Source organism: Crocodylus porosus, unplaced genomic scaffold (genome assembly GCF_001723895.1).
Source record: "Crocodylus porosus isolate Cpor-Errol unplaced genomic scaffold, CroPor_comp1, whole genome shotgun sequence".
In the NCBI taxonomy this organism is placed as follows: Eukaryota; Metazoa; Chordata; order Crocodylia; family Crocodylidae; genus Crocodylus; species Crocodylus porosus.
In genome coordinates, this window is record NW_017728931.1 from 65,520,036 (window position 1) to 65,541,699 (window position 21,664).

At 43.8% G+C, this 21,664-nt stretch overlaps 1 long non-coding RNA gene across 1 annotated transcript; it reads left to right on the forward strand.

Moving 5' to 3' along the window:
- Positions 1–2,738: 2,738 nt before the first annotated feature.
- On the forward strand, positions 2,739–21,128 carry LOC109316879. Its single transcript, XR_002102940.1, has 2 exons — positions 2,739–3,004; positions 19,943–21,128. It is a non-coding gene; the product is annotated as an uncharacterized LOC109316879 (long non-coding RNA).
- Positions 21,129–21,664: the final 536 nt, after the last annotated feature.

A 21,664-nucleotide genomic window follows, 5' to 3' on the forward strand; every position in this document is an offset into this window, starting at 1 on the left:
TATCTTGCTGGGATCGTTTGACCACAGATGACTTCCTGACCCCTGGGCAGGGGGCTGGACCCAATGATCTCGTGAGATCCCGTCCAGCCATAATGTCTATGAAATCTATGAAATATTGGCTAAATATTATGAAGCACTATAGTAGAACTGATATTTCTACTATAGTAGAACTGATATGTGCCCCTTGTCTACTGTGGTAATAATGAATCCATAAAAGCCATTCTGGCTGCTGCTATCCTACATTCTTACCTGTGGAGACCCTAAGACATATGCTGTAGATAGACAAAATTCAAAGACTGTTTTTGCTTGTCTTATCTATCCCGAAGTGCGTGCTGCATTTAAAATAATTTCTATACTAAACAGATTTTCTGTAACCAAAACAGAAACCTCCTTATCAAAATTCTCTGGCAGAAAAGCAGAAATAGTATTTGTGAGAATCTCTGCCAAAACACTAATTACTCCCTAGAGAATTATGTGCTTATGCATAAACATGTATCTTTTTTGCACAATGTTACATCTTCTGCATAATGCATATAATGTAACCAGCATATTATTTCCTTTTCAAAAATTTTTTATGTCATTCTAAGATGATGTTATTGTGACAGTACTTCCAGAAATGTCAGTAAAAACAGGTTAAGCAGAGACCTTTACATGGATCTGTGGAGGTTACCCATTGATTTAGACTTCCCAACAACTTTTACCCCTTGTACATACAGACCAGTCACGTGTCCTAATGTCTCATTAACCCTTTCAGTTCTCATGAGACTACAGTACAACCCCAAAGAGGGTTGCAGTAAAGTGAACAGCTTTGGGGATCCAAAATCTAGAAGGCTCCAGAGATCCAAGGCTCATTATGGTTCTCCAGAACTGGAAATAATCTAGCTGCTGGGAGAAGTAGGGTAATCCCATTAGTACACCACCACAAATAACCAGTTTGCTCTGCTAAGAAGGTTTCATCTAATTCAACTCTGCTGCCTATACCTACATAACCCTATGGTCCTGCAAGACTTCAGGCTCCCACAAGCATTAAATCCATAGCAGCAGCAGGAAGTGCTGACTGGCTTGGACTAGACCAGGAGGCTAGAACAGTGGTGAACTCCCCCTTTAAAAATGTGCAGCAAATTAGGTTGGAGGCAGATAGTTACCACAGAGCAGATGAAGCAAGGTAAATCTTTACCCTGTTAATGGTGGGTGCGGAAACATCTCAGATGTCTCAGAAAACATGTAAAATGCATAATGAAATGGTGGGAGGTGGGGGGGAGGGGACGAATGTTCATTTCTTCCTTGCAAGCAATTTGAGGCAACGGGAGCTACTGTGTAGGAGAATAAGTGATGTAAAGAAATCTAAAAATACTTATTCATGCTTCCATAGCAACTTTCACCCGAGAGTCCTGAAGCTCTTTCTGAATTTGGTAATTAACCCTTTCAGTACTTTTGTGGGCTTTATGGGATAAGCTGATGCACTCTGTGGTCCATACTGGTAGCAGAGTGCATCCTCCAACCTTAACTCCCAGAGAGCATTGTGGGGGTGCAAAAAGGGTAGGGAACCTGATTCCACCTCTCTGCAGAAAAAGGGAGGGCATGAAAGTTGCTGCTCTGCTTTCTACTTCCTGCCCTGTGCTCCCTATCTGATCCTTGCTCTGCTTTCGGCTCCTGGCCCCATTTACTGCTGTGCTGCTTGTCCCCTTCCTGATCTACCACACGCCACATACAGAGGCTGCCCATGTCACTTGTGGGACTCATTCCACAGGCTGGCCACACCTGATATAGGTGCACAGGGTAATAAGGCAGCATAGGCACTGACTTTTATTTTTGTTGGGGGAAGAGGCCTAAGATGATGGATATGTGGACAGTTTTATGCATTTCAGGAGGCAGCCCTCTCTCCAAGGGAGGCCAGAGCCCTCAGGCCCGCATATACTTACTTGGTGATTCTTTATGGCAGGGTCCTGCTGTTCTTGTCCCACTATGTAGCATTTTAAGGACACGTCACTATCTTGCCTATAATATACTGTTTTCATAATGACTTACACATACGTTGTTGACATAAGTGTTCTGCAAACATTTGTGTCATTAAAATACAGTAGTATCACTTGACTGCTGGCGGGAAGAGAACACAAAATGGATCTGTACCTCGCTGAACTGGATTGAAGTGAATTAATATCTATCCATCCAGCTTGCTTGATCATTTGCAACTTGCCCAACTTAAGACAACAAGGTAGAAGTTCAGATAGCATATCCCTGTAGAGATTCCTTTTTCTGTCTTGTAACTCTAAGGATTACATTTTAAAAGCCATAAGCCCAATTTTGGGTGTTTCTTGCAAAGCAATGACTAGGTAGTCTGGCCTATTGGGTAGGACAATGACCTGGAAGTAAGGCATACTTCTAGCTTTCTCTTCCTTGTTCTCCTGCTGAACCTTAACCTCTCCTTAGTTTCCTTATCTGTGGAACAGGAATACAGACACAACACATACCCCTCTCTGTAAATCACTTCAAGATGTTTGGATGGAAAATGTTGTTTTTGAGTGAAATATTATTACATTTAACATTTATATTTGTATGTCCTATAGAGCAAGGGATCAGTTTAAAAAGTATGTAGGAATTTCGGGAAATGATGTGAGGGTTAATTGTAATGTGACTCTTATGCAAGCAACTGAATTTGCAGTTACAGTAAGTGGAACATTAAACAATGTTATGTAAGGAGTTAGTCACTCCTAACAAATAGTGTGCTACTCAGGAAGCAGGAAGGAGTGGGAACAGCCCCTCAAAAATACCCTCAGGACAACTGGGGCTTATGCCCTAGTGAAGGCAACCCTTCACTGATCTCCCCTATAACACCCATGGTAATTGGGTTATGCTGAGAGAGTGGGTAGAGCTGGGAAAGTTTATGCTGGAGTCAGTAGAAGGAGTGGCTGTACACTTTGCCCTGCAGTTATTTTGGATTGAAAAGCAGTATCTTGACAGCTGAGAGGTGACCATGCTACAAATGCGTTCCACAAATACACAGGTAGCTTTTTTATAATTCGCTTTTCATAAATCTTTTTGGTTCCACATGGAGGTTCCACTTTGCTTTGAAATGCATTGGATTATGCACATGTCTCATAGACTCTGCTGGCTGACACCTGAACAGTGCCAATAATTACAGTCTCAGGTCTCAGCAAAACAACAGATGATATTTTCCCTTCATCAAAACAGCCCAGTGCACCTCAGGTCCAGTCCCCAGCCTTTAAAATGGTTCTGCTGCTTCCTGTGCTTTCTCATTTTAATGTCCATTTCCTGTATTTTGCAGTTTCTCTTAGCCTCAAGCCTCCAAGTGTTTTATAGCCAACTTTGGAGAAGAAGGAGAGATTCAGCTCATGCACCTAAATGGCTGCTGGGCAGTCCTTTCAATTCCACTTTCCTACCCTTCTTGCACCCTGAGAATAGTATCGGAAATGTAGTTTCATTCATTTATGCTTAAAGCTACAGTCTCTTAAATAGATGCAGATTAAAATCTAAGACATATTAGGTATATAATGTATGAAACTATAATATCACCAATAAAATAATTTTAGCCCACCAAAAGAGTATATTTTTCACTAGCCCAAGACACAACCCTTCTGCCACCCAGTGACAATGAGTCATGTTCGCTAAACCAGGCTTCCACCCTCTCTCTGCTACCACAGATTTCTCTGTCAAACAGCCATCAGAGCCAGCCTTACGGTTGGGCGACGTGGGCGACTGCCCAGGGTGCCGTGGTCGGGGATGCCAAGCACCCCGCTGCCCTGCCCCACCCTGGCTGATTCCTCTCCCCAGGCAGGAGGAGTGGTGCCCAGCTCTACCCAGCAGGGGCCAGCTACCCCCATAAACCCCTGGCTCACCCGTGCAGGACACTGCCCCCACCCTCCCATCACCCCATGATCCTGGTCCAGGGAGGGGCAGGCAGAGGGAAGCAGGGAATGATGTGGGGGGCCAGAGACTTGCCCTGCTGCCTCCTGGTTGACTCCAAACTTTCCATTTCTCCCTTTCTGGCTGCTGGCTCCACTCCAGTTGGTGCACCTGTACTGGCCAGTCCTAGCCTGTCCTGTGCCCTCCAGAGCATGGAGTGGGTAAGTGCCCCATTCTGCTCTGCCCTCCCCCCACCATGCCGCTCCCCACCTTGGTAGCCCCAGCCCTGCATCAGGTTCAGGTGGAATCAGGACATGTCCCTGACCTGCCATGGCAGCCCCCTGGGCACGGCCTCCTCTGACAGTCTACTGGGTGGAACGTGAGGCAGGGACAGTGCCATCTGTCCATGGCTTCAGAGCTGGTGTCCCTGAAGCCACTGCTCAGGAGCCAGGCTCGGCCATGTGGGTGGGGTGGTGCTTGCTCTAGACTTGTGCCCCTGCCTGCCTACCTCTATCTGCAGAGGCCTGTGGGGACATGCTGGCGGGGGATACCACCATACAAGTTTGCCCAGGGCACTATTTTCTTAAGGCCAGCTCTGCCAGCAGTTACCTATCAAGGCTGACTGACAAAGAAATACACGTCTGGAGTGGACTCCATTCTGTTTCTGAACTATCAAATGGGCAAGAGTAAATGTGAGATGCTTCTTGGATAAAAGCAACAGTAGCCATAATTGTGAATTGCAAGGATAGCAACACTGAAAAGTCTTGTGGATTCTCTATGTCTCATTAGTTGTAGGGAAGTCAGGTCCAGCCCTTTGTTTCACATTCATTGTCACGTTTTTGTGAGGCCTACTGATGTCTACCATTTGCTTTGTTTTCCTTGGCCATGTTTTATGCTTTTGGACAATGCAGAGGACCTCATAGGATGAAGTGGTCTAGTCAATTGTAGATTGGAATTATTTTTAAGTCTTCTACATGTACAGAAATCACAAAGAAAAATAACTTGTAGTCATTAAGCATTAGACATGTATGGGATGAGTGTGTCTTAAAGCATTATGCATAAAATACAAATAAAATAAATACTTTTTGTAATGCTGTCAGTATGTATCCAGACATATTTAATGTTGTCCTTGTCCAGGATCAAGCACATGTTTATATAAGGATGTTCATTCTGGAAAATAGGGGGATGGATATGAAATCAAGCATGCAGATAATGAGTTATACTCAGATTGCATCCATCAGGTTTCCTTAGCTAGCGGTTATCTTGAGAAATCATTAGAAAAGGTTTAATTTGCCAGAATGACTCCAAGTTTGGATCAGTGTTCACTACTTCAATTGATAACAGATGTTGGCTCCAATTAAAGGATTTAAATCTTAACTGTTGCTTTGCACAGCTCTGTCTGAAATGGCCGGATCTTTGTTCTTGTATTTAGCAGTCGTACCAGAGCCAAACAATACTGTAGATAATGGAGCTGAAAGAAAGCACAAGGAAACTGTACAAAAGTGGATTGGGATGGCTCAGATTAGAGGCTGTTAATGGCTTGATATAAATACTGAAGCTCAGAGATGGCCGATTTAATTTAGAAGCTGATGAGAAGGACTGCCTTAAATCTTCTCCTCTTACAAACAAGCCCCTGAGCTTGCCACTTCACAAAGATTTATGTGCCGTAAGGCATATTTCACCCTTCTCCTACTGAAATGTTTCCCTGAGTTTGTAAACTGAGTCCCTGCTCCAAGCAGAGCTTTGACCCTGAAAAAGGAGACATGCCAGAGTATCCATGGAGTCCACTAGGGACTTTGTGATGGCCATTGATTTCACAGAAACAGGCAGTTGCAGTGAAAAGGCAGCACCAGGGATCCCTGAGAGTGGTGTGGGACTGAGCACGAGTCTGGGAGACCTGAGAAGCCTAACACAAGATGACACTCTTGGCTGCAGAGCCTGGATCTGAGCTTCAGTTAGAACTGGGGCTTGCAGGTTCATGGCTCCCCAGCAGCAGGCTTACAGGCCCCTCAAGTCTTAGCATGGGTAGACTTGTCACAGACACTGGATCCTTGCACGTTTCCAGTTGGAGCAATTCCATTTTTTGATCCAATGATGTTTTCACAAAATGTTTTGGGCTCAACGAGTCTGCATTTTTCGGCAAACCTGTTTCCGAAAATTTCTAAAAAGATCCTATGATGAATTCGAGTCTGGCTTATGGTAACTTGTCTACGCAGAACCTTCATGCCTGCTTGCCAGTCTTCCCTAACTTGAGTTCCTCAAAATCCTCTTTACGAATCTCCCGAGTTTTAAAGGCTTTAGAGGAGCCAGGGATTTTCCTAGGATACTTGTGCCACACATCATTTATTTCATTGCAGACAACCTTGCAATCTCATCATTTGCCTTTTGCCATGAGAGCTGACCATATGGTCTCTGGTTTTCCTTGCTACAAATGCCAGCCACTGAATGACAAGGATTGTGGGTGGTGGAGATTCACTCTGACATTTTCTAGTTCCTGAAATGAATAAATAAATACGTACATAAAATGAGTCAAGTTTTGTTTTTTGTCACAATAGCCCCAGCTGTTACAAATACTCAGCACTAATCATCTCTGGTTTAGACTGATTAGCATCCTATATCCCTTCATTTCTAAAATGGAATTTTAATCGGATTGTAATTCCTTGAAACCTCCAATTCAGTGAATACTTCCTTAGTCGTTAATCAATGTGAATTTTGCCCTCTATTAAGCTGCTTAAATCTACTGCACATTACTGATTGATAACTACCATTGCCTCCAGTGAGTTGCTGACATACTGTTTTTTTTTCTTTTAACGTCAGGGCCACAACACTATTATAAAACTCAAACATGCAACCGTTTGCGTTGCCAGGCCTTCCCGTTTGAAATCCCTGTTTTCTTCAGGCATTCATTCCAAAGTGAAATCACTTTCAGTGGCCTACAGCTGAAAGTTTTCTTTAGGGGGCCAAATTCTCAGTGCAAGAATAGCTTTCAAAAGCCCCAAGAAAGCCCCTTGGTGTTATTTTGGTGCTCTTTTTTATGCTACCCCTGTGCTAAAGACTGTTTTTTAATCAGGAATTTTGTGGGCCATTACTGTCCAGTGTAACTTCTACCAGTGGATAATTTTGGTAAAAGAAAACTGAAGTTATTTCACTTAAGGTTTATGACTGGTCAATGTATGAATATACCACAAACTGATTTATTGGAGGTTGGATTAATATTTATAGTTATAAGCAGCTAGTATGATCTGCCAGGTCAATAATCTGTAATTTGAGAGAACAATTCTGCAATCTGTGCTCAAGCAAAGGAAGTTTTGCCTAAGCAAAGGCTTGGAATTAGACCATAAATCCCAAATGGCAATAAATCAAGGAGTGGAGAACATGCATCTTAGGGTAGGGCTTTTTAGAGTAATGATGATTTCACAACAGTGGGACTGATTCATCATTCCTGCATTCTGTGCTTTTATTTCCACTTGAACAAAGTGGCACTCCATGTGGTAGAAGGGATTACACAATACAGCAATGGCCCATAATGTATGCTGCTATTGGATACAGCCCTTTCACTTCTGTTTCACTCAGAATGCCAAAATTATAGTTTGTTCCTTACCTTGTTCTGTATTGTTCAGAATAAAGAAGAACTATTACAAATATGTTAGGGTAGAGGCATAATGTTTTGGTCCCCTGGGCCAGATGGGGCTGGTCCAAAAGCTGGATCCAGCCCTACAGATGAGGATCAGCCCCTATTCCTCCTGGGCCCCACATTACCCGATTGAGCTCCAATGCCACCTTGGGCATTGCATACCTCAGTTCTGTGCACCCAATTTAGCATGCAGGGCCAAGCTATTGGCCTTTTCACAGGTCTGGCAATTTTGTAGCAGGGGAGCAGAAATTGATGCTGTTACTGCTCCTCTGCTGCCAAATTTTAGAACTCATCTGGAGCTCTGTGGGCCAGATGACATGGCTCCATGGGTCTGTGGGCTGGGATTTAAGCATCCCTGTTCTAGAGAGCTTGTTATTTTAATCCATTTCACAAATTGTATGCTGGTAAAACTCTTCTTACTTGAAGAAAAGTGAGATAAAAGGTGTAATAAAGAGGAAAATTGAGCCAAAAGCTTGCTATAAATTCATACTTATGCACAGACTCTGATAATTTGACAACCCTATTGTGGGCCACGTAATTGATTATATAATACATATGATACACATAGAAAATCAAGGTAATAAATTCACCAATACCTTTTAAAACTGTACAAATAGAAACGCCATAAGGCAAGTATTTATCAACTAGCTGTATTTGGATATTGTGTAAAATTAATTGGCTTCCTATAAGGTTTATTTCTCTCTTCCCTGCCAAAAGACCACTATCAACCAAGAAGCAGGATGAATATGCGAATACTAAATGACTGTGCAGTACCCGGCGTTACTGAGCAGTACCGTTTCTGCATGGTTTTTGCCAGATGCTACTGCACTGTAGTAATGAGCTACTGCACCATAGGTCATTACTTTTGTGCAGTATTACTCCTACATGGTTAGTGCCCAGCAATGCTACTGCGTCATAGCAATGAGCTACAGTGCAGTAGCTACCTTTGGGCAGGGGGCTGGACTCGATGATCTCCCGAGGTCCCTTCCAGCCCTAATGTCTATGAAATCTATGAAATCTACTGTACCGTACCATCTCATGTAGAGTCGCCCAATTTATATTTAACAGTGCATCTATCTAATCTCTGATTCAGGTGGCTTTGATTCAGGATAGAGTGGTGTCTTTAGCTCAGAATCTCCTGATCTTTATTTCTTCCCTTCTCAGCAGTCTCATTCTTTAGACATTGCTTATATTCTGTTTTTATATTTGTTGTGCAACCGGAAAGAAATAAAAAGGTTGAGAAATAAATCCAAGACAAGCTGGGATGCACAGATAAGAATAAAATTGTTTCAATAGGAGAAATTTAAGGTGGTATTTAGCCCTCAGTTATTCAATTCAACAAATTTCACAGGTGTCAGTGAGGATCAATCTCAACCCTAAACATTTAAGAATCAGGTTGCAGTTTTCAGCTGTTATCTGAGGAAGTTTATCTTGAGGAAGTGCCAGGCTGCAACCCAAACTCTCAAATAACTCAGATAGATTTAGAGGGTTCCCACCACTTTTGGGAATAGTGGTCAAATGAGTGCTCTAGAAGAAACTCCACTACTCTTGAAGGGGATGCTTGTAGAACAGCCATGCTGGTTGATGCATCTTGACCTTCCTCTCTTGGGATACTGGTATGGCTTGAATAACTGGCCAGTGGTGGTACTGTGCTTTCCACACCTTTTATTGGTGTCCCTTAAACACAGACACAAGATTAGGCAGAGGCAGGCTTTCACAAACTGTAAGGGTATTACAGTGTGTACAAAAAGAGAAACCAGACTGAAACATCTAGGGCAAGGATGGGAAAAGTCCTGCCCATGAGATGGATCAGGCCTGCAGTGGACTCCATTTCCCAGCAGCCTCTGCTTGCATCACTGCAGCCAGTTTCCATGAAGACCCCAGCAGTGGTGGGGCCATGAGAGCTCAGGCCCAGGTTTTCCATGGAGAGCAGCCCCAGAAGCACCCGTAACGTGTGGGCGCAGAGGATTGCAGTCCTGCCCCGGCTCCAGATCACACTGTCACTGCCACAAGATCCCAGCCCTGGACTTGAAGCAGCTCACTGCCCAGCTGTGCACCCTGCCAGTGCACAGCTGGGGCTGGTCTCCATTGGAAACCCTGGCCCCATGCTGTCACAGCCCTGCCACAGCAATGTGGGCAGGCGCTTCTGGGAAATGGAGTCTGACCACCACCTGGATCCACCATTTTGCCCAGCTCTGATCTAGGGCCTGCTCCTCAAGAGTCCCTGTTTTTATCATTTGTATCTGTGATAACTGGGTATAAAATGCTATTATTCAGTGCATTGGCATAAATAACTACTCACTGGGCAAGGCAGTGGGCCCCAAGGCCTGTACTCTGTACCCCAGCAGGGGCACATGTAGATGTGCCCAGCATGTGTGGGCCTGATTAAATTATCCTGTTTTGGCGTTATAAGATAATCCTGGGCCTTTAAGCCTTTACTCAGATGCATATGATTTCACTTGAACACCTGCTGTAAAACATGCTAATTGGGATTTCTGAATGAAAAATTTCCTGTCTGCCTGTTAAGAAAAGGTGGGAATTGTCTCAATATCTGGTGGCCTGTGGCAGACCTCAAAGAAAAGGAATTTTGCTTTTAGTTGCTTAAGAGCGATGTGTTTCTCATTTGCTAAAATAAAGATCAGCTGCTATTGGATGCAGCCTTTTCACTTCTGTTTCACTGATCGAGGGCCAAAATTATATAGTCTGTCCCATTACCTTGTTCTGTGTTGTTCAGGCTAAAGAAGGACTATGACAAATATTGGCAAGCGCTGAGCATTTGGATACCAAATAATAGCACTATTTTGCTTCTGCAATAGCTTGAAATGTTTCAAGTTCCTTCCGTTGCTCCAGGTTCACTTAGTAAAACCCCATTCTTGCTGCGACCTGTCTGTTGTTACCAAACCAGCTATGATTACCGTACTGTATTTTGTAGGCAGTTGGTCTGCCAGGTGTGATAAACAGACATCTCCCACAGGGTGAGCCAATTGGATCTGCGATGGGCACTGCTTAGTTAGATGTACCTGAAACTTGCATCTATCAAACACTGCAGTGTAATACATATGCTGGATTATATTTTAATTTGCTGTCTCCAAGGCTTTGGCTTTAACCTTGGGAAGAGAAGAGGGGATTTATTTAGTTCTACCTATTGAGCAATTTTAATTACATCATTTTTTTGGTAGCATAGCATGTCTCAGCCTAGTTCCTAGAAAAATGTGCAGGGCAATAGGCATCTTTTTGATTTCATAAGAGCTGAGGAAATCCACATTACTTTGCATGCGGGTATTTATATAGTTTTGTATTTTTAAACTACCGCATGCTTTAGTATAAAAGATCTATTTCAGTAGAAATCCCTCCTACCTCTGTCCTTACAAGAGTTCATGAAACAGGTTATATAACATGGCAGCAACAGCAGATTGTTGTTTTCTTCCCCCAGCCTTTAGTGGATCATGAAGTAGGGGTGCAGATCACTAAGGTCTTCAACAAAGCTACCTTTACTCAGTAGAAAGGTTCTTAGGGACTTTGGATGAGACCCCCTGAATGAGACCCCTATCACTGATTCCAGAGCCAGCTTAGACTGCTTGGACAGCTGGCCACTGGCAGATGTTCATAATTTTGATAGGAGCAATAAAAGAGCTGGAACACTTTTTCAGCCGATTATTTTGGTACTAACATCAAATTTGCTGGTATGACTTTGCCTGTCACTTTAAGATACTTCAGGGTGATAGAAAATAGCTTCATCTTTCAAGGAACTCGCTATATCATGTTACTTTCAAAAAATGTAAATGAATCAGGTTAGCAGTGTGTTTGGGATACAAACAAAAACTGTTTTCCAGTCTGATGCTAAATCTTCTCTTGCTGATATTTATTCCAGAGATTGCACCTCTTGATTACATCTACTTCAGAAACTGAGCAGGCAGGGTTCTAACCTCCTTTAAAAAAACAGTGCTGCTGGGATGCAACAGAATTTCCAAAAAAATAAAAAATAAAAAATGAAAATGTTCTTCTTTTCCTTATGTGAACGTGAACACTTGCTTTGCCAACCCACTTGCACTTTATGTAGCAATTTACCACGTGGGTGTAAACTGCAACAAAACACAATGATGACATTTTCAGAATTGCCAACCTCAAGCATAGGTGGATCCAAGATTTTGAAAAGTGGGGTGTGGGAGCAGAAGTTGATGCTTTGAAGATGGCTGCATTGTTTCCTGGAGAGGGCTGACCACACCACAGGAGCAGCAGCTGGGGACTTTTTATTTAAGTCTTTAAAGGAGTGAAGACTCCCCACCCCCAGCTCTTGTCGCCCTCTTCTCTGTGCTTGGAGACACTTCCTCTCCTTTCCCTGTTCTCCTCTCTACCCACACCTCTGGACCCAAGAAGGGGAGAGCCACTCACCACCAGCACTGTCCCAGCCACTCCTTCTCCACTTGGAGTGCAGGGAGTGGCTCTATGGATCTAAGCTCAGCCAGGGACAGTGGGTGGGTTTCCCAGTCCAGCACCTGCTCCTGGGTTAGCAGAGCACACCTGGCAGGACTCAGCAGGGAGGGGGAGAGCCACCTGCAACTGCTGTTACCGCTATCCTTGGCTGAGCCCAGTTCCTCATACAACCACACCAGCTGGAGTAGGGCAGGAACAGCTCCGGCCCTGGCCCCTGGTCTTCTGGGGACTGTGGTGATAGCAAGCGGGTCTCCCCTTCTTGTGCATAAGCAGAGAGGGTGAAGGGAAGAATGGGAGGAGAGGTACTACTGAGCATGGAGAGGAAAGGAGGAGTGGTGGGCAGAGTCTTACCTGCTTTGAAGACTTAAAAAAAGGGTCCCTAGAGGGTGCTCCTGCTGTGTGGTTCAGACTGCACAGGGGATCCAGGTATCTAGGGGTGCAGGGACCTGCAGCTACCAAGCTACAATGTGGAAAGTGGAGTGTGACAACAACACCACACTGCCTCGGGATCCCCCCCCCGACCTCAAGGATTTTGAAATAATGTTGTGTTCAGACAACCATGTGGATGGGGTAAAAGTAATAGAGTTTCCTTTAAAAAAGTACTTATAGTTTTTGCCCTTTCATGGTTAAAATTGTCAAGCTTTTCTCTGCAACTATAAAGGACAGAAACTTTTTGCAATGAAAACTACAATTAATTCCTAGATACTGTATTTTTATAAGTATTTATTAAAGCAGTCATTTTTAATTTCTGGCTTTATGTTGCAAAAATATCCTTATGCCCACGTACCACCTTTATGAGCTTAAAAAGCTCCTGCAAGATTTGTTATATAAATTTTTTTCTAGTCTCAGCTTTTTATGTATTTGCCTTTCTCTATGTCCATGATTATATCTGTACGTATTTGCTTCTATCTCTGTTGCTTCCTTGTCTCTGTTTGCCATTCTCTGCCCTTCCTGTTTGCTATGTATTTGTCTTTCTTACACATGCTTTTAAATTTACTTTCATTTTTCTAAAACATTTCTGCATGGTCCTGTTCTCAGAAGGCACAGGGTTGTGTCTGGCAATCAGTAACTCTGGTGACTGAGCAGTGAGTCACTGATCACTCAGACTGAATCAGTGGTACATCTCTGGTATCCTTCCTTCACCTTGCTCAGCCTGCTTCTTTATGATGATTCCAGCATTTCCTGAAGTACTAAGAAACATAAGAGAATAAAAGATAATGTTGTCCAGAGTGCCTCCTTCATTATATGATCTACTGTATTCTCTCCCATCGTTTTGCATACTTCATTGTCTTGCCAGTAGCTATAATAAACTCCCAACTTTGCAAAACAGCAACTAGGTTTTGCTGAATCCTCATTATTTTTCTTCAGTTGAACTGCTAAAAGTGAATGTGCTGATCTTAGTTGTGCTTCAGGATCTTGTTACCATGATAATGTCACAAATAGGCAATGGCTCCACAAATGGGTGACTGGTGCCACCTTAGGAGCGGGCACATGCCCCCCCCCCATGACCAATCAATGACTGGGGACGGTGGGGGGCCTGCAGCCTATGTCACCAGCCGGAGTGGGGGCTGTCCCTGCAGCAAAACTCACCAACCTGGAAGTGGCCACAACGCTCCTGGAAGTGGTTGTGGCACTTCCAGAAGTGGCGGTGGTGTGCCCACTGCCTGGCCAGCAGGCGTGCCCACTGCCTGGCCCACTGCCCACAGCGTGCCCACTGCCTGGCCAGCCCTTGTAGGGGGGCACTGGTGCTCCCACCTGCCCCCCCCGTCCATTGCCTAAGCGGGGAGCGCGGCCAGTCAGGGGTTGCGCCAGTGCTCTCAGGGGGTGCACATGCACCCCCGTGGACCCCCTACGCATCACCACTGGCTCCACAGTATTTCAGAATCTTTTAAAATGCCCCCTCATATTGTTCTTCACAATGTTTCAGCCTTGTCTTGCTCTCCTGAAAAGCTTTGTAACCTCACAGCAAAGCAGAGGAATATGTTTCGACATTATGCTAAACTTGTGTTCATCCATGTCTTGGTCTGCATGATAACCTTTTTCAGTTTAGAGAATGGGCTGCCTATGGGTATCCTGCTGAGACTGGTGTGGAGAGGATGACAATGTACTGTATTATTGGAGGGAGCTTCCTTGCTGAGGGTAAACATGGGATGTGAAGTGATGACCAGTGAAAAGAGTTGCTAGTCTGAGTGCAGTTCCCATTGATTCAATTGTCACCAAAACTACAGCAACCACAGGGGATTTTGTTGATAGTCTTAATAGAGAAGCCACGGAAGGGATGGTTATGTGACTGTATTATCATCTTGCCACTAGAAAATTAAGCTGAAAATATTATAAAATTGTGCAACCTCAAATTGCACAAATCAGGGATGCAGCCTCCCCTAAGAAAATGTGCTCATTTCTTAATCACCCTATCTTAAAATTGATCTAGTCACTGTTAGGAGTGGGGCAACAGAAATGATTAAAACAGTCATTCTCAGTCAGGACAGCTGTGACATCCAGAGGTGCCTTGAGATCCTTTTAAAGGAGTCAGGGGCTGCTGCTCAGTATTAGCAATGGTAGTTGCGCCAACTCATAGACATGAGTCACAAGATAAACCCAGAGATTTCAAATAGGGATCCACAGTGTCAAAAACATTCCTATCTGTTATGGTTTGAGTTCTTTGCAACAGAAGAATTGCTCTTTTTTCTGTAAAAACAATGAATTAAAACTAAGAACTGGCATTTTTGAGGGATGCCTTGAGTCTAAAATGGGTTAAGAACCTCTAGATTAGAAATATAAAAATGCTTCCAAATATGACAAGGTGTAATTTAGAAAGGAGGCAAATGCAAGGTGACAGGAATTGAATGATCTGAAATAAGTGAAGATGAGGTCAGCCAGGCACTCCTGTTCATATCTGACCAGAATGCAAGAGCAGGGTGCTTAATTAAATCTAAAGGTCACACATTTAAAATTGATTTGAGGATACAACAAGAAGTTAACTTCTGGGACTCTTCCCTGCATATCATTTAGTAGAATTTAGTTGGATTTTAAAAAGGATTAATATCAGTAGTGTAACTAGGATAGGGCAAATGGGGCAACTGCCTTGGGTGTTGACTTGGTGAAGGGGGCATAAAAAACTCAGCTGCTGTTGGCAGCCATGTAGTCACAATTGTGATTGTGGCAGTAATGAGAAGTCACTACTGCCCTTGTGTCACAGGCACTTGGCTCTGTCCCTGCACTCCTGATTAGTGTACCTAATCATGAACTATAATGGGCATATTCTGAGTTAAACTATCTGGGACAGTTGTTGGCAACCTTTAAGCTAGAGATAGACATTCAAAAAGCCTGAGCCTGAATTGATTCAATCCTTGCAGGTTAGTGTAACCTGGTTAGGCTAAATCATTTTGTAACTGCACAAACATCCCAGAAATCAGGCATATGCCTGCAGTAGCTCAGGCTAGAAGCTGTGGGGCGCTAGGGCAGCCCTCCCCACCCGTCTCTTCCACAGTACTGAGGTGAGGGGGGGGCATGGCCAGGCCCCAGCAGGATGCTCTAATTAGCCCAGCAGGGAATTGAGGTAACAGTGTTTATCACCCCTAACTCAGTGTTTATTACCCTATTAAGAAAACAACAGAGGGACATTACCAGCTACCTGTTGATTCTGCCTGTTGACGCAGCATGGACCTTAGCTGGCATGTGGTTGGCTAATACACAGACACCTCTCATCAAGGCAGAGGGGAGTGGGGAATGCCTGCTTAGCAAGGAGTGGTGAGAGGGAGTGGGGATGCAGCTCACAGTCTCTGCCAAGGTTGCAGCCAGGGAACAGAGGGGAGGGGCCAGCCCTGCTGTGCAGCAGAGAGCCCCATGCAGCCCAGAGAGCATGATGGGATGCTGGGGGAATCTAGTTTAATGTAAACCAGCAAGGTTTGACCCAAATCAGTTAAGTCTGATACTACATTCAACCAGGTTTATCTCAGACTGGTTTCAGCCATTTTCAAACTGGTTTATGTGCACTGAACATCTGTTCTGTTACAGGTTTAAACCAGTTTCTGATCATTTAAACCAGTTTATGTGTAATGTCTGTCCCTAGCCTTAAGGAGTCATGGGATGGAGCAATCTGGCTCCACTTGGATGTTGACCATGTAGTTTTGTTGACACATCAGTGACTGGGGGCTTGCCTTGCACTCATGCTAAGCCCAGACAATTGGAAGCTGTGCCTATGGCCACTTTTGCCAGCCCTCACTCCTGCCTCTCCTCCCCCATCCTGGCTGTTTTGCCAGCTCACCTTCTAGCTGGTGGGGGGCTGCAAACTTCATCCGAATTACGGCTGCTTCTCTCCACTCCCCACTTTCCCTCCCCTCTGTCTCCCAGCTGTGGTGTGGGCACAGCTGGAAGAGCCGTGTCTCCAACACAGCTCCTCTCTGCTCGGCCCTGGCTCTCACCCTTCTCTTGGCTGCAGCACTTCCAGCCCTTGGGGAGCTGTGCTGGGGCTGGGGAGCTTCCAGCTGTGCCCGTGTTGCAGCTGGGAGGTGGGGGGTGGGAGAGAGGGAGTAGGAAGAGGCAGAGGCAGCATGGATGCAGTTTGCAGCTCCCCAGCTGCAGCACAACTCTTCACCAGCTGTGAGCTGAGTTTGCACATAGCCAGGGAGAGGAAAGGGGCTGGGATAAGCATATGCGGTACGGGCACAAGCAAAGCCCTTCAACTCCGTGGGCTGGATGTAGTGGCTTTGTGGGCCAAATGTGGCCCATGGGCTGTATGTTGCCGGCCCCTGATCTAGGATAAAAAGTTATGGGGGACATTATCAGCATGTTTCCAAATATAAACTAACAGTTAATTCCTGTTGCATGGGCAGAATTTGCATAGACAGGGAAATGAGCATGCTATAATGTTTATGCCCACTGCTAAGTTTAGCCTTTTCTCTAAAGTATTTGGTTTCAAGAAAAAGGATATTGGACTTGATTCTCCTTTGATCTGTTTCACTGTTCCTGTGTTGGCGGGAGAGTGTAGGGAAGCTGCTGTCTTTGTTTTCTTTTGGGATAAATAGGGGCTTCAGTTCATAGGCTTGTCAGCCTAGCATCTTTCACAAGTCCTAACTTCACACAAAATCATTAACACTTTTTTTCAAAAATAATCCTATTCTTTGCGCTGTATTTAACAATGCCATTTGCTAGAACACAAAGGCTTTTCTTGACAACAAATCATGTGAAAAGTATTCTTTGTCATAAATCAGAAAATGTCTAAACTTAGTAGTATACAGCTCTTAGGATAAAAAGGATTTCCATTTTAAAGAAGAAATATTTTAACAGGACTCTGTTAAAATGGGATGATTAATTTAGTCATATGTTGGGATGGTTGAATTTTACATGCTACTTTTTGCATCTTCAGATACAAATTGTACCTCATTTTCCATTCTATTAATCTGCTATACTGACAAGAATACTTACTGCTCAATCTTCTGGTAACACTCCTAACAATGCAGCCCAGTATGCTGTTAGCCTTCTTGGCAACAAGGGCACACCGTTGACTTATAGTCAACTTATTGTCCACTGTAACCCCCAGGTCCTTTTCTGCAGAGCTGCTTAGCCTGTTAGTCCCTAGTCTGTACTGATGTATAGGAATGTTCTTTCCCAAATGCAGGCCTTTGCACTTGTCCTTACTGAACGTCTGAGATTTCTTTTGGTCTAATCTTCCAATTTGTCTACGTCTTTCTGGACCCTACCCCTACCCTGCAGTATATCTATTACTTCACTCAGCTTGGGTGAGGGTGCACTCCATCCCATCATCCAGATCATTGGTGAAGATACTAAACAAAACCAAGCCCAGGACCAACCCCTGGGGCTCTCCACTTGATACCAGCTGCCAAGCAGACATTGAGCCATTGATCACTGCTCATTGAACCCAATGATCCATCCAGTTTTTCTATCCACCTCACAGTCCATCCATCCAACCCATACTTCCTAAGCTGGCTTGCAAGAATGATGTCAGAGACTGTATCAAAAGCCTTAACATCAAGGTGTTCACATCCACTGCTTTCCTTGTATACACAGAGCTAGTCATCTCCCCATATAAAGCAATCAGGTTTGTCAGGTATGACTTGCCCTTGGTGGATCCATGTTGACTGTTCCTAATCACCTTCTTTTCTTCCAAGTGCTTAGAAATTGATTCCTTGAGGACCTGCTGTATGATTTTTCCAGGATCTCTGGTGAGGCTGACTGCTATATGAACTTTCAAAGGAATCTTCCACTAATTGTATCAGCACATTAGTAGAACACCCAGAACTTGCCGTCCAATTCTACTGTTTAAAATCAAATGTAAATGCCCTGAAGGGGACAGGGAGAGAAATTTGAACATCAAAATAAGCATTTCCAAAATCAGCCTAGTACAGATGCATGGGTGGCTTAAAATGTGTACCCTACTGTGACAAAGTAAAAGACCTTACCTGTTTATGTACCAAAGTGATTGTTCTGTGCCAGGGTATTTTGACTATTGCTAGTCTTCTTATCTCTTGTTTAATGAACATAGTAGTAACGCGTGTCAGGCTGGAGGTAATACCACACAAAACACAGAGGTATGGTGAGAAATGGGTGAGATATGAACATGCAAACTTTAGTCTTGCAAGCAGTGAATTGTGATGGTGAGGCCTGGACAATCTGGTAGAGGAAGAGCAATTGGGATAAAGATCTGGGACTTGCCTGTGGAAGGACATGGAGTGTGTTAGTAACAGAGCAGAGAAGTACAAGGGCCTGCAACAGTGGAAGGGAAGGAGACTCTTAATGTGATGGGAGAGTAATGCAGTAAAAAAGAGGGAACCAAAGTGACACAGATGAGGGCTAAAAGAAAGGAAATCAATTCTTCCCTCCGTGGATGGGTGGATTGTGAAACAGTCAGCTAACATAAGAAACGTTATAAAGCTACCTCAATTGGAAAGTGCCAGGTTCAAATCCTTGTTATTTTTCCATAATATTGACAGTATATAGAAACAAAAGAAATGATTGGCCTCTATATGGCACATGTTGAAATGACCGTATTGTATGTCATTTAAATCTATAATCCCTACGGTCTATAACATTCAGATACCTCAAAGACCTCTCATTGAAGTCTCAGTTTTGTACTGGTGTTTATGTGTATGTACATAGACAATATTGGTTTCAACTGAATGGATGTAAGAACTGCATGGCTGTCAGTGGTATAACTAGGGAGGGGTGACTGAGGCAGTTGCCCCAGTCACTGACGTTAGTGGGGGAAGGTCGAAAAATACATCTGTCGCTGTAGCAGTGAGATCATACTGGTGGCACAACTGCAATCAGAAGTCGCTGCTGCCCATGTGTGTGATGCCTGCCCCAAGTGCCTGACTCTATCATTATGCCTCTGTTGGCTGTATATGTCCCTGCAGAGCCAATGACTATTGGACAGTATTATTTAGTTCAGATGGAAGGAGCCTATGGTGTAAATTTGTCAGTGGCTATGTTCTGAAGTGTGTTGACACCAACAAAGTTCTAGGTTGCTTGGAGTTTTGGATAATATTTTATTTTATAAGTACCAAACATAATATTCTAGCTTGTGACCCTGCTACAGTCCCACATTTCCACTACTTTACCAACTAAAATTTCTGCCTAAAAAGAGAGAGAGGAACAGCGTAAGTGCCATTGCTGTCAGAACTGGTTTGGCAATTCATGCTGGCTGCAGCAATCAACGAGCAAAATGGAATATAATATATTATGAATGGAACAAGGAGGTTAGGAACACTTGAATGAGGCAGTGCAGCAGCCAGAATAATTTTTGCATCTGGATTTGATGTTTGGAAATTGTAGGAAAGCCACATTGCTTCTTCCTCTGAGATATGCACAGGCCCTTTGCTGTAGAAAGGATTCCTCCAGGCATTTCTAATGGAAACAGAAAGAATGAAAGAAATCAGATAGCAGAATGTCTCTGCGAGCTGTGCTGTTGCCAAGCAGATTATCTGCCATAATCTGTAAGCACTGAACTGTGTTTGAGTTATGAGGAACCTCTCTTTTCTTTTGTTTTAGCCCCCTGGGAGATGGGATGTTTCCGGACTGTTAATGTCACAGCATGACCTGTTAATAACCTGTGAAACAGTTCCTCCAATCAGAGGCCACCTCCTTCCCCAAGGGCTGAGCAGCTGCAGTCACATGGATCGAATGCCTTGCTTGTATGCGGTTCATTGAGAAAAATTCAAGCATGTGGCCTGAGGTTCCCCTGATGACTGTCTGTGGATGATGATTTCTACCATCTGTTCTGGCTGCCTGCAGCTCCCGGAAACGCTGAGGTGTATGCTGCTTCTGGCCATACGTGGGATTCTTAATGAAACCTCAGCTGCTGTCCGACTGTCTGAATATCAGATGGGTTTGAATGATCTTTCCGCAATGGGGAGGGGGAGAAGGAGGAGGCCCTTTCCTTAACCCTTTTAAGCTGAACCACTGTGCGATGCATACATAATGATAGGACACAAAGCAACAGAATTATTAGCATCTGCATTGTGCCAACTGCTACTTTTGGAGCTGTGTTTTTCTGCAAATATATATCAGGTTATATTCATGTGCAATGCCACTGTGAGCAGCTTCTCAGACTATCAAAATCAAATTCACTGCTGGTGTAACACAGCTGGTTGCACTATAATTACGCTAGGGATTAATTTGGTCTAGATATTTCTAATTTCTCCTAAGGAAAATGTGAACCCTACGAACTGCGTATTGGTATTTCACAACGGTCTGTTACAAATGCTTGGAGTGATAGATGTGGGTATCATAAATGGTTGAAATGCACACGAGGAATAACAGCAGTTTCAGAACTATTTAGGGGGAACGATGAAAACTGTACCAACTCTGCACATAAAGGTTAACATAAATTGCAAGTGGTCAGACCACAAGTCTTCGTGTATGAGGGAGACTTTAAGGTAAAGGAAACTTTCTCTTTCATCCGCTGGCCTTCATGGTCTTCATTATCTTTCACCATGTGTTTTGTTCACTACCAAGCTGTTAGTAATTTAGAGTCTTTTATGATTTGCTGGGTATCAGCCATCTGTGGAAGCTGAGACACTCATCAGCTTTCAGGATAGACCCGGATAGAAGGGATTTTTTTTTCCCTTACAAAAAAGGCATATCTTTTCCTCCCTGTTGATGCTGCTAATCATGCTAATAAATTTGTATTTTCACTATATTTTCATGACAATATATTCTTAGCTCGTGAACATGGGATAGAGTTCCACTGTTTGGTAGAACAGAATGCTGAAAGCTTTTATATATTTCAAGTACAAACAATACACTGAGCAGAGATTCCCACCCATGATTCGATCTGTATGAGAAAGGTTTGAGACTGTGGCAGATGTATGATGTTGCATTGCAGACCCACGGGGAAACATATTCCAGCCCCAGAGAGGGGCAACCCCTAATGCCTTCTCTGAAGCCATCCTTCTCTGACTCCTTGCTATTTTCTTCCTAAAGCTAGGTACCATGCTAACTTTAGCACACACAGTGCTGCAATGTAGGGCTGAATGCTATTTCTGACGCTGTCAGTTTTCTGGTGGAATTGAATAAGGAGGCTGCTTTACTTGTGAAAGATCATCTGCACTAGACATGCTGATTTTCAAAGTATTTTGTGTGAGCAAGTGGAGCCTCTGACAGATCAATACAATTTAGTGTATGCTGAGATGCTTTTATGCAATTGCGGGGCTGCTATAGGATTCTTGAAAGTATTGAGAATGGCTGCTTTGACTTCTTGCAGTTATTTTA